Here is a 13,513-nt window from a genome sequence, read left to right as displayed (position 1 = left end):
CATCAATGATGGTGCCAGCCATGACCATTCTGTATATTTGAACAATAATTCTGAATGGTATACTGGCTGGAAAACGGGGTCTGCCTAGTTAGTTCCAGTCGAAGGACACAACTAGGTTGCTTGGTGGTGGGACCGAATAGATGGCCGGATATCGTTCTGACGAACTTCCTTCCTGCGATAAAGGAATGGGTGCATTGCCCCCGTGTTCATCGGAGTCTGTGTTGATGAAAAGAATCTGGATGGTGTCATCCTCATCCTCTTCAGTGACTGTATCATTAGAAGATAAATCCTCTGAAGGCAAGACCGGGTCAACTGCCGCCTTGACCTTTTGACTTTCGTCTGGTATTGGTTCAGTCGGTTTATCCTCAATGATAGATGCTTCAGCTGACCACTTGAGCGGGCCAGCTGGATTCTCAACTAACGAAGGACTTGGCAAGAGTTTTTGATATCTAGGAGGAAGTCGTAACGGTGAAACCGGACGATCTTCCAAGACTCTTTTAGCCTCGTCTAAGAAGGGAAAACGGTGGAGGGCATGGTCGCCTTCGCACAATCTACAGGGAGGTCTAGCCCTCCCTTTCTGTCCTGGAACTTCACTTTCGCTAGTTAACGGTGTACTTTCAACATGGCTATCAAAGGTTGACGACACCGGATTGTGCAAACGGGGAGACCAGTCCCTTAGTATCCGAGGGATGCAGGGGCAATCTCTATGAAAGTGGTCTCCCTTGCAGATGACACATGGCGATTTAGACCTGGTCAGTGCTGTGTGTGGATTTTCATCAGACGACACTTGTTTTCCCTTATTTGCCTTTGGCTTCTTCTTCTTTTTCTCTTTCTTCTTCTTTTCCTTCTTCTCCTTAGGAACTTGGTTTTTAGTCTTACCAGTTCCGTCAGGTGAAGAGGAAGGAAGAGAGGAAGAATTATAGGAAGTAGAAGGTTGGTGGGAAATTCTTGACTCATCTAATTTTTGATTCGACTGTTCAGGAATAGTGGTGTTCTGAATGACATTGGTTGAGAAGAGCCAGACCGGCAGGCCAATTGTCAGTCCTGGAAGCGACAATGTGGCCATATGGGGCGCACCAACATCTCCCCAAGAGGAGAAGGGACTAGGATTTCCACCAAGGGGAATTCCTTGGTTGGTGGGCTCCATTTTCTCAACCTAAAGATCAACGCAGGAAAAAAGGGGTGATTGTTCCGTTTAAAATAAATTTTTAACAACGCTTAGACACAACTTGCTTTTTCAATTTTAAAGAGTCAAGAAAAAGCTAAAGATGACTCTAGTCTCCTTCGATGTTTTAACGAGCCCGAAGTGACAAATGCTCGGATGGACTTTTTCTGTTATAGAGTCTGAAAAAGGCCAAAAGGAACTGCTCTGGAGTTCTAGGTAGAGGGTGTGTCAAACTTTTTCGCAAAACCGCAGAATACTTTTTAGGGTACGGGTGGTCAATCTTCCTTAATGTTGTGTTCAGTGCATTGCGATCAGTAGGGCGGCCGACACGGCTTCCTATGGATAAAGGTTTTATTCCTATAGGGGTCTCCCAATATATACGTGACGGTACGTGGGAGCACAATCCGTACTGGCACTTATCGTCTCTCAGGAGGAATCACCCAACCATCAGTGAGGTGACCAGTGACCAGGTTTTACGACGCCGGAACACGTCTCTAGCCTAGACCTCTATGTTGTGCGTTATGTTACAAAGCGTTGTTAAGTTCATCCAATTTATTTTAGGTTGATCTTTCTTAGAAGTTTTTTTTTTTGGATCACCACGAGATGTATGATACAATTCCTAAATGCAGTCTAAAGATGATAAGCAAGATTTTATATCTTTTCAACAATGAAAATCCTAGCTACAAGGGGAAAAGAAAGACACCATCTTTTCTCAAAGAGCATAGAGCACACAGTAATGCACTTTTCCCTAAATCAACATACAAACTGTTAAAATGCAAATGCACATATGCATGTATTTGTTTTTGCTTTCTTAATATTGATGCCTAAAAAGAAAGCTGTTGTACAAATTTGAATTCGATTTCAAGTGAAAAACACAAACAAGTTCCTTTTTCGAAATCAAAAAGACGATTACGACACTTTATGATTTACTTGTTTCGACACTTTGAAATGCATAAATTCAAACCATAAGACAAAAGTAAAAGCTAAATCAACTATGAACAGCAAACAAACTCACTCCTAAGATAAAAACGACACTTTCGACAGGTCTAGATCTAGGGGCGACAGTATGACTAGTTTACTTTTGTAATGGGAAACTGCAAATGATGTAACAAATACACAAAGAACAAATATGGTTTCTTTATACAACTGAGGCGGAATTGAGGAAAAGAAAAGGGGTTTCAGATAGGTACACTGGCTGATAAGATGCTGCAAAAAACAGAGATAAAACTGAGCAAAAGGAAGCAGGGAACCACAGCTGCACAAGGCAAAGACTGATCAACGCACTCCCAACACAGAGGATTTGACATTCAGCGCAGGTAGCCTTCACGGGACCTGCGTTGAAATGCAGAACCTCTTCACAGAGTCTGCGCTGAAGCAGAAATGAGAGTTGTTTCTGGGTTCTGGGTTACGGTTTGCAGTTTGATCTACAGTTTTTGGCCGGATAAAAGCTATCAATTAGGTACAATTAGGAGGATGATTTATAGGAGGACTAAGATCTATCACAAAGGGCTGTTAGAGCACTTGTGGATCAGCTTCTCAGATCATAAACAGGTCCAGTAGGTGGACTAGAGTAGCTGATCTCTACTTTGCATTTGTAAATAGCAAATGCAGTTCGATTCGACACTCTTGAGTTTATGAAACGAATAGCAATAGAAACACAAATAAACTAACAAGATACTCTCCCCAGTGGAGTCGCCATTTTGTTGTTGGGAAAAGTATCCAATTCCGAATGCCCCTATCCCACTTTAAGAGGTGATAGTGCCTTAGCAACAAACAAGGAAAGTTATCTGAGTATTCTTCTTTATGAGATGCAAATAGAGAAAGAAGGATGTAACTAACCGGTGTCTTCCGCTAGTTTGTCGATCCAATCACTCTCTCTTTCGTTCGCTTCCCGCTACTTGCTCTTTCACTGGTCCAGCTTCACCCAGTTCTTGCAAGATCACAATAGAGGAAAACTACACAAAAGATATAGATTCACACTCATAACTAGTTTAGGATCAGATATAAACTAAATATGCAAATATAACAAAACATCATTGAAATACAAGCATATAGGAGAAACTCAAGTAGCTTTATTGATATGATAACAAGGTTCAAGAGGAGATACAACCAAATGAGTCCCGATCCAGCATATGCCTCCCAGCAAAAGAATCCCTTCCTCTCCTCCAACAAAGCATAAATCACCCAATGTACTAATCTCAATCTCAAACCAACAACAATTCTCTGCAAAGTACAAAATTCCAGCCCCCTGAACCTCTGGGTGAGAGATCCATATATAGATGTAAGCAGAGAGGATGAATCAACTTATGTTTTGACTTGTGGCTTCTCTCTGTCAGTTCTTGCTTCCACTTGGAGGTTGAGAACCTCTTACTCATCACTAGTCGAACTCACTGAGGCAAGTGTCATTGAGGAAGATTCTGGAAGCTTCCAGGGTCTTTCCACCTCGTTGAATGAACTTGCCATTTGTCATTTCCCGCTCAGCGCACCCTGGTAGTGCTTCTACCTGCGTTGCAGTGCACCTAGCCAGTGTAATATCTGCATTTCAGTGCAGACAGCTAGTGGAGCCTCTGAATTGATCCTGAATTGACTGTTTTTGAGTGGTTTTTGGTGGAGAACTTCTGGGAGAAGCTGTCATTGGTTGACCTTGTTCCTCTAGGGGTAGGAACAACTCATTTAGGGACTTTGGATCCCTTGGATTATGGAAATTTCATGCCCAATGCTGTAAGGCACAAAAATGTCTATAACACCTAGGTCAAGTGCACAGACTGTCAGCCCATGTTAATGTACACTGTCACGAATTAGCAGAACGGGAGGTCATTTCAAGAAACGAGGGCAGTTTCTGATATGTGATTAGCAACAAGTCGCTAATCGCATATCTGTTATATACATATTTGGGCACATCAACCCAAACTCATATGTTGATGTTATTAGGGTCTATCAACCCTTAATATAGTTTTTTTATGTCCTAAAGAAACTTAGTCCTCTGAATGCCTCATCCCAAAAAAGTTCCATCACAAATTCATCCAAAAAGTGCCTAAAAGGGATCATTGTAGAAAGCCCTGTGTTAGGGTGCTATGCATAGTAGGTGCCACACTATCCAAGTGTTATGCATCACAGTTTGGCCCTCTTTAGGGTGTGATGGTCGAGCTTAGACAAAATTCTGGGAGAGTTTGAAGAATCAATTACTCATGGAAACCTCTAGAAGCTTCTCCTGTGCCACCTTCCCCTCTGAGTTCACCCAAGGATGACTAAAGGAACTAGGAAACCACCCCTTATTCCCCTCTTTCATGGAAATAATTCCTAAAAATAGAAAGGCACTCATCATCATCATTGATGACACAACCTCCTTCACTCATCTTTAAATGGATCCCTCATCCAAGAGATCTGGGGGCTGAAGATTTCTGAGTGATAAGGAAGTGCTGATGGTTTTAGTATTGAGGCAAAGTATTGTTGTAATGTCAGAATTCTTGCTATTCATGAGGTGAAGAATGTTTGAAGATGGAAGGATGGCGCTGGATCCGACTTATGGGCTGTAATCCTCCTTTCTATTAATAAATATTTTCAAGATTTTCCCCCTATGATTGTGTAATATTTCAATGCATATGTTTATCATATTTTCAATTCTGTGATGTTTATGAAATATGGATCATTATGCTTTGACGAGTCTATGTTTCTGTAATTGTGCAAGTACTCTCCAAGCATGTTAAGTATGGGGAGGAGTAACGAGATCGGCCAAAGGAAAGTGAGATCAAGCGAGGAATCAAGTGGAAGTTACAGGTTGGCTCTTCATAATCTTTCTCTTATCTGTTGCTCATAGGAAAAATAGTGAATTTTTTTAACTATTGTTTCTAGATTAGCTACAAAACCTATAGATTTAGCATTTCTTAGAAATACTAATTTTCCTAGAAACAATATCGCAGGGAAAACCCCTCAAAGAAGGAAAATGCCCGAGTGTCTGAACCTGAAAAACCAGAAAATGCAATGAATATCACGCCGATTCCATTAGAGACGGGGCCCACAAAAACTGGCAGAATATTGGAAGGGTTTCAAGCGGTAAGTGGTTTCAATTGAGTCCCGCCCGATTCCACACAATGGATGCCATGTGTCTAGCGGAAGAGAGAAAACCACTCATATTGGATGGGTAAACATCATGTTACTTACCTGCTCGATATGGACGAAGACCGTAGGATCTGGGGGTTCCAGATCGACGACGGAGATGCATTCCGATGGATGATCGGACCTGATGAGGTAAACAAACAGAATTGTATAGGATTTGAAGTCCGACGTGGACAATGTGTTGGTAGAAGATCATGTTTCACAGGCATTCTTGGAGATTAATGGTAAAAACAGTCGTTTCAAAGATGTTCAAGAGAACTGACACTCAGTTCGTTATGAAACAGGTGGCCACCTCCCTGGGAAGCGTTATGCAGTGATGACTATGTAGAACAGAGGGATTCAAATGGACAGAAGTAGGGGAACCAGAAAGCCGGGAAGTGGAAACGAATAGTCAGAAGGAAGATTGGCTTTAAAGCCATGAGAAAGCAGTAAAATAGTAAGCAAATTAAGAAAGCTAAGAGAAGAGAACAGAGGGAAGAAGTCGAGCTGACCTGTAGAAGCAAATGCAGCGTTGAGACAGAGACAGAGAGATTCAGAGAGTCTGTGTACTCCATAAAGGGCTTGAGAGGTTCAAACAAACTCCTTTTTATGTGCCCGTCATGTATTGAGTCTCAAATTGGACTCATATTATTGTGGCCAATAGAGGTCCAGATTTAGTAAGGAGAGTCTGTGTGCTCCAGAGACTTGGGAAATCCTGGCAAGTACAGTCTTACTAAATTATATCTATTGAGTGAGACTCAAATTTAGCTCACTGTTGTAAAAACTCTACTTTGAAAACATAATAGAGAGGTCACCACTGAAGGCTGGACCGGGAGACTTAGCCCAGAAGTGTTGGGTGAACTCCTTATTAAACTTGTTGTGTTTATATGTTTGCTTGTTGTGTTTTCTTTAACTACTTCAGTGTCAGTGTGTTTTGCAATCTTATCGATTTGTTGCACAAAATAACGTAGGCACATCCATACACATGAGTCTGTAATACCTTAATTGTTAGTATTAGATCAATTTTGGATCATAAACCATGGATACAGAGAAGTGAAACAAAAGAAGCATACCAGCTAGGTCAAAGAGTATCAGTCAAAAGGTAAAGTAAAAGAATAGTCAGCGTGGAAGACAAACAACGAAGGAGAAAAAGTAGACAAATATCTGACAGTAGAGCGAAATAAAAAGAGACATCTTGCAACAGTTACATATCTATCTCTATCTTCTTGCATGAAGATTTTTTTTTCCTTGAATAATTCCCAAAACAATTTGGGATATATTGTAATAAGTTTTTGTATAAATACTTCATAATTTGACGTATAGGGTGTGGATTGATTAAAATTTCTATAGTTGTATTGATTTGAAACCTAAGGGTTCATTTCACCATTTTTTTCAAGTCAGCAGACTGGACTGAGTAATAAAGGCATTGCATTACAGGATTCATGTATTGGGCCACTTCAGTGAAGTATTTTCTATTTGTCAAATTTTTATCTTCTTAAGTGTTACACATACTTGCATGTTGTCTAAATTTAATGAAATAACTAGAATATTATTGCAAAATTTGTTTAAGTACACTTTGTCTTGAACAATTATTCATTTTAATGTTTTCTTCTGATATCTAGAGTATGGAATCCTTCATTTCTCACTAGTTTTGATTGACCTCTGTCATTTCCCTCATTATCTGGTTTGAGGAATCCTTAATTGCTCCTTGAACTTGATTGACAACCACTTCATGCTCTAGCCTAAAAGATCTAAATTTACTCAACTACCTCGCCCTGTAAACACTATCTTTAGAACTTGCTTCAGTCCTGTTTTCTTGACACTTGACCCCATAGCTAATGGCAAAGGACATCCCTCTATCGATCTAAGTCAGTGATTCCACCACCAAATCAAAATCAAAACCCAATCAAAGCTTAAATAACTAGCCTAAAATCAATTAACTCAACAAAGTTAGATCATAAAGAGAGAGCCCTCTTTGAGCATTAGGAAGGCTAGATCCTGATATCAAAAGTAGGTTTGTGGTTACCTCTAATACTTCTTTTTCCCCAAGATAACAACCCTAGGGAAATTTTAGAGTGATAACATAGTGGCGACCGTACTGGGGAATCAATACTCAGTTTAATAAACCTTAACGGAAATCTTAAATCTCATCTCTGCACCTTAAGATCATTTTAGGGCTCTTAAAATTTTTTGCTTAAAAAATTAAAATTCTGGCTCCCAAAAGAACACATTATACTAGGGTACATCTAGATCCAAACCCTTCTATAATTTTTGATGATCTTGACAGAATTTTGAGAAAACCAAGAAAGGTAGAAACTCAAGGAAGTAGTAGTCAGTTAATTAAAGCAAATTCACTTCCTAAAGAATTATCAAGTTTAGAGGATATTCAATTTGATTTATCATTTGAGCTTTCTTTGTTTAATACCAAATATGAGAATTCAATTCATGATACTGTAATAAACCCCAAATTTATTCAATTTATTGAATCAAAAAAGGCTCCTCTACATCCTGATTTAGATCAACATGTTTTGGATACTTCTGACAAACTATAAGATTTAACCTTAACTTTGATAAGGCATATAGACGAAGCCTATCTTCAACAATCAATTGAATTAGCTTCCCTAACTGTTGCTACCCCTGAAATATCTATGGAGTCTTAAAAAACTATGAATACAACTTCATTTACTACCACCTGATCTATATTATCCACCACAGTTCATTCCCCTAAACCAATCATACCTCAACTTCCTCTCCAACCGAACATGTCAAGTTCATCTAGTTCATCTACAACATCTCAAGTTCTTCTTCAAGCACCACTACTTTACCCTCTAGTCAAACCAAAACCTTAGCCATGGTAGACAGATATGCACCTTTGGTCTTACTATCTCAACTACATGCCATGCCCCAAGACTACCAAAGTAAAATATTTATGTTTGATGCTACTGGTCAGTATACTGCCCAATAGCGACTGATTATTTTGAGTTACATGAGATTGATGAGTCTGATGTGCAAATGATATTATTTTCCCAAAAAATAGTAGGAGATGTCAAAAAATAGTTTAAAGGTTTAGCTGCTAATCATATTGCTGATTTAGCTGCTTTCTATAAATTGTTTATCAATAGATGGGAAAAAAAGAAAAACCCTTTACAAATATTGTCTGAATATGAAAAAATTAGAAGAGCTCCAAATGAATTTGTTGACGACTATTATACTAGGTTTAGTATCCATAATGCAATCCGTACAAATATCAAACCTCCACCAGACTTGGCACTAATCAAATTTCCTAATGGTTTTTACACTGATATGTCTTACCAATTGAGAGAAAGAAACCTTGAAACATTGGAACAAATGCAAAGTAATGATGTTAGTGTAGAAGCGAATTTATTAGCTAAGAGATCTATGATGAGAAATGAGAAAAGAGTTACCATTAAAGAGGAATCATCCACTTCAGATGGTAAGATAGACAACTTAGCTAAAAGTGTAGAAAGGATAATGGATAGATTAGAAAATATGGAAATAAAATCTCAGTGGGAAAATCAACAAGGACCCACAATTAGAAACCCAAACTTTAGGAAAAATATTAATACTGGAAAAACAAGAGATTTTATACATGATCAAAATAATAGACCACCTTTCTAGGAAAATTATGCTGAAGGTTCACAAAACCATGAAGAAGAGGAAGACACCTAGACAAAACCTATTAGGGATTAAAAATAAAGATGTTGTTTTTCTTACTCAGGAAGAACAAGAATTGTACATGTTACAACAATTACAATTAGAATATGGAGAGTCCTTTGAATACAAACAAGGCTATGAATCTACTATCTATGAAGTTCACAAGCAATATAACCTTAGAAGTAAAAAAATACAAAAGTTCCCACTAAGAAATCAGTCCAAACTGAAAATAAAAAAAATAGTAGAAGTCCCTATGACCAAATTTCTACAAATTCTCCCTAGAGGAACTCAGGAAATTTCCAACCCAAAAATTGTAGACATAACTTCAGCTAAAACTCAAACTACAACTGTTGCTCAAACTATTCCAAATGAGAAAATTCAAAAACAAAACTGCTGGTACACAAACTGAGATAGCCAAATTGAAAATATCAGTTCCTTTGACAGAGTTAATGAAAAATGAATCATATAAATCAGAAATCACTGAAACACTAAACATAGGTGAAGGTGAAGATGCTATAAACCTTAATGATGATAAACCTGGGTTATTGTTTGGTCCAGAAGTAAATGGCGCACATCAACAAGGGGGTATCCCTCCATTCTACATTTGTTTGTTCATGATAAAATATTACATAATGCTATGCTAGATTCAGGGGCATCCCATAACCTAATGCCTAAAGAAATCATGGAAATATTAAATTTAAATATCCCTAGACCATACAAGGACATGTTCTCCTTTGATTCTAGTAAAGTCAAAATTCCTTGGCATAATGAAAGATTTATGTGTAAATCTAGTCCAATGCCCAGCAAAGAGTATTGTTATGGACATAGTAGTTGCTGATATCCCACCCAAGTATAGAATACTATTATCTCGCTCATGGGGAGAAAAATTGCAGGGATCTCTACAATTAGACATGTCATATGCTACCATCTCTGTATTTTGTTAGCAAAGAAATATTTACAGAGAAACCTTGATGAAATACATGGTAAGTAGTTTATAAAAACCACAGAATTACCCTATATACTCCATGCATTCTGATATGGACACATTTATCTTCTATAATTCAGACAATGGAAAAAATGAAATCACAACTCTAGAAGAAAAATACAAAGTGCCTGACAATGAAAACATAACACATGATTTTCTATGGCATTTAGATTTTATTGGCCCCATAAATATATTAGGAGCAGGTGCTGGAGTTTGGATTCATAACATGGAAATAATCATTCTCAAGGTCATGCCTTTAGATTAAACTTTGAATGCACAAACAACATGGCAAAGTATGAAGCTTTAATCTTAGGATTGTGTTGTGGTATTCAACAACCCCCCATTTGTTAAATGATAGTAGTTAACATTACATTTACCAAATGGGGACCCTTTAAAAATTTTCATTCAAAAAAACAAAACTTAGTGTTTAGTCATTTTTTTACTTTTTGAATAAAGCAAAGATAACAATCAAAAACATTTTTGGGAACTACTAAAGACTTACCTTTTGATATATAGCATGTCTAAAACCCACTAAAGGAACTTTCTAAAAAAAACCTCCAAAATCAAGAAAAGTGTTTAAAATAAGGGCTCCATGGTCTAAATTATCATAAAGTCTGACGAAAATGGAAGCCCTTAAGCTTTTTAGGCTTAAGGATTGCCTCGCATATCACAATCCATAAAGAGATCTCTCTTAAATACGATATAACAATATTAGTCAGTTGCAAAACTGTTGGGTCCCTATAATACTAGTAATCACCCCATTACTATTGTAGTTGCATCCCTTATTAATATTTTTGTGCCCCTATATCCCCATATTGTTATTACTGTGCCCCATAGAATCCCTCTATTGTTATTTTTGTGGCTTTATATTATTATTGTTAGGTTGGCTGGGTTATATTGTGACTCCTTAGACTCCTATATATAGAAAGGAGGTTTTGTCATTTGAATCATCGAAGAATTTTTCATTTATGTAATGTAAAGGAGGTTTCCCCCTCGAAGAGGCTGAATTCTAAGGCGTTGATCTATCTTTTCTATCTTTTCTTGAGTTGGTTTCATAACATTTGGTATTCGAGCTTTGGATTCTAGGGTTTTGCTGCTCCAAACATGTCATCGTGGCATTTTCGCTATAATTTTTTTTCTGTGACGTTTCAGAAGTTTCAAAAAAAACCATTTGAGAAGAAATCGCGTTGAACCTAGGGTCTAAATTTCAGAGCTTTTCGCGCTATATTTGTGGAGATATGATCTAAGGAAGTTGGTCTTTTTGCAGACTCCTAAATTACATTCAAAACAGGTGACCTGGGGAAAATTGTCATAACTTTCTCTATGGGGATTGGATTGAAATTTCGTAAGAAGGTACAAAAATAGGATAGATTATAGTTTCTTGTGTGCATTTTGTAGATCCAAAGGTCAAAACAGTGACTCGTGGCACGTCATACAAGTTCGCTCTACTGAACTAGTCTTTAATCAAGTCACTGTGGGAGATTTCGCATAACTCTTCCTTGGAGAATCCAATTTGGGTCAGAATTGTGGCATTGGAAAGAGGACATAGAGGGCTATAGCAGGTCACAATTCAAAACTAGATGATTGGAAAGTACAGAGATAAATGAGAGGCAATATCGAGCTCCTACAAAGTGGAAAAAGGTATGTAGATTTTCTTAAATTTTTCCTTAAGCTTGGTTTGAAAATTTATTTTGAAGGAATTCAAAGGGCATAGTAGAGAATTATTATTGATAACTGATGCCCTGAGGAAAGAAAATACAAACACCTAGTAAGGAACCTGAAATCTCTAGCATGACTCATGAAGAAGAGGAAGAAATGCTGCATGATATATCAAAATTACAAGAACAAGTGCAACAAATGTCACTATCACAAAAGCTAACAGAAGCTAAGATAAATGGCATGGAAGCTAAGATGAATGGCATGTAAGCTAAGATTGACAACTTGAATATAGGTTTGAACACAAATTTGAAGACAGGCATGGCAGATTTGAAGACAGATTTGACAAATTTTCTACAGGAAATACTTACCAACGGTGAAAAGGTAGTAAAGGAAACTCATGATGCGAACAAAAGAAATGTTAATCATGATTTCTTAGACTCTAATGTGGGATCAAAAACCCACCATATTCCAAAAATCGATATGAGGAAGTTTGATGGCAAGGATCCTGCAACATGGATATTACAAATGGAGCAATTTTTCGATCTCAATAATGTGAAAAACACACAAAAGTTACGTATTGCAACTTTATATTTGGAACCAAATCAGTTTGTATGGTATCAATGGCTTTGCTCTCGTAAACAAATTATCACTTGAGAAATTTTTAGGAAGAATTGTTAGCACATTATGAGGATACAAAAAGCAACACTTTTTTTAGCCAATTGATAAGTCTCAAACAAAAGGGTTCAATAATGGAGCACATTAAGGAGTTCCAAAAATTGAACATAAGGGTAAAAGATATTCCAGAGGAGCATAGGATTGATGTGTTCATAGGGACTTTAAAGGATAATATCCAACATGATGTTCGCCTTTTGGAACCTGATTCATTAGAAAAGGCATTCAGGTTAGCAAGAAAAATGGAAAGCAAAATTATGGCAACCAGGAAGCATACCAATCACAACTATAAAGATGGAAGTGTGGTTGCTCCTAGTCTTCAACAACCTATAAGGTTAACACCACGACAATTGGAAGAAAAAAGAGCAAAAGGGCTTTGTTACAGTTGTGATAGCAAATACACTAAAGGTCATAAGCGTGCTGAGAAGAAATTATTCTACATAGAATGTGAAGAGGAAGAAGAAAAGGAGAAAGAAAGGTCAAAAGAAGAGGATATACTCTAGGAACAAAGCGTAGATAAAGAAGAAACGACTCCGACCATATCTTGTAATGCATTGGCGGGAATTACCACTCCTCAAACCATCAAGATAGAAGGACAAATCAAGAAGAAAAAGGTACTAGTGTTGATTGATTCAGGAAGTACCCACAATTTTATTCATTGTAAGGTAGCAAAAGAATTGAATTGCTTCTTATACCCAACACCAGAGTGTCAAGTGATGGTTGCAAATGGAGGAACAATAAATTGCTATGGAAAGTGCCATAATATCAAGCTATCGATGGGAGAATATGTATTGACTAGCTCAATGCTTTCCATTCCAATGGGAGGTGCTGACGTTGTACTAGGAGTACAATGGCTACAGTCCTTGGGTACAATAGCTTTCAATTTTCAAGAACTTTTCATGAAATTTTCCGTGGAAGGAAATGAAGTTGAATTAAGGGGTATTGCAGGGAAACCAGGAAAGATAATTAGCTCTAATGGTATGACAAAGCTTCTAAAAAAGGAACAAAGGGGTGTAATTGCACAATTATGTTCGCTAGATGTTTCCACATTGCAGTCATCTATTTCTCCAGATCTCCAAAAAGTCTTGGACAATCATTCCAAGGTATTTGAGACTCCCAAAGGTCTCCCACCTATTTTTGATCATGATCATGCTATTAATTTGATTCTTGGAAGTGTTCCTCCAAACATCAGGCCGTGTACAGATATCCCTATGCCCAAAAGAGTGAAATTGAACGTATAGTTGCAGAAATGCTAGAGGCTG

This window comes from Pinus tabuliformis, chromosome 3_1 (genome assembly GCF_031772625.1).
Source record: "Pinus tabuliformis cultivar Carrire ecotype Pingquan chromosome 3_1, CPIR1, whole genome shotgun sequence".
NCBI classification, from domain to species: domain Eukaryota; kingdom Viridiplantae; phylum Streptophyta; class Pinopsida; order Pinales; family Pinaceae; genus Pinus; species Pinus tabuliformis.
The sequence above is the reverse complement of the archived record's forward strand: the minus strand, read 5'-3'. Positions refer to the sequence as shown.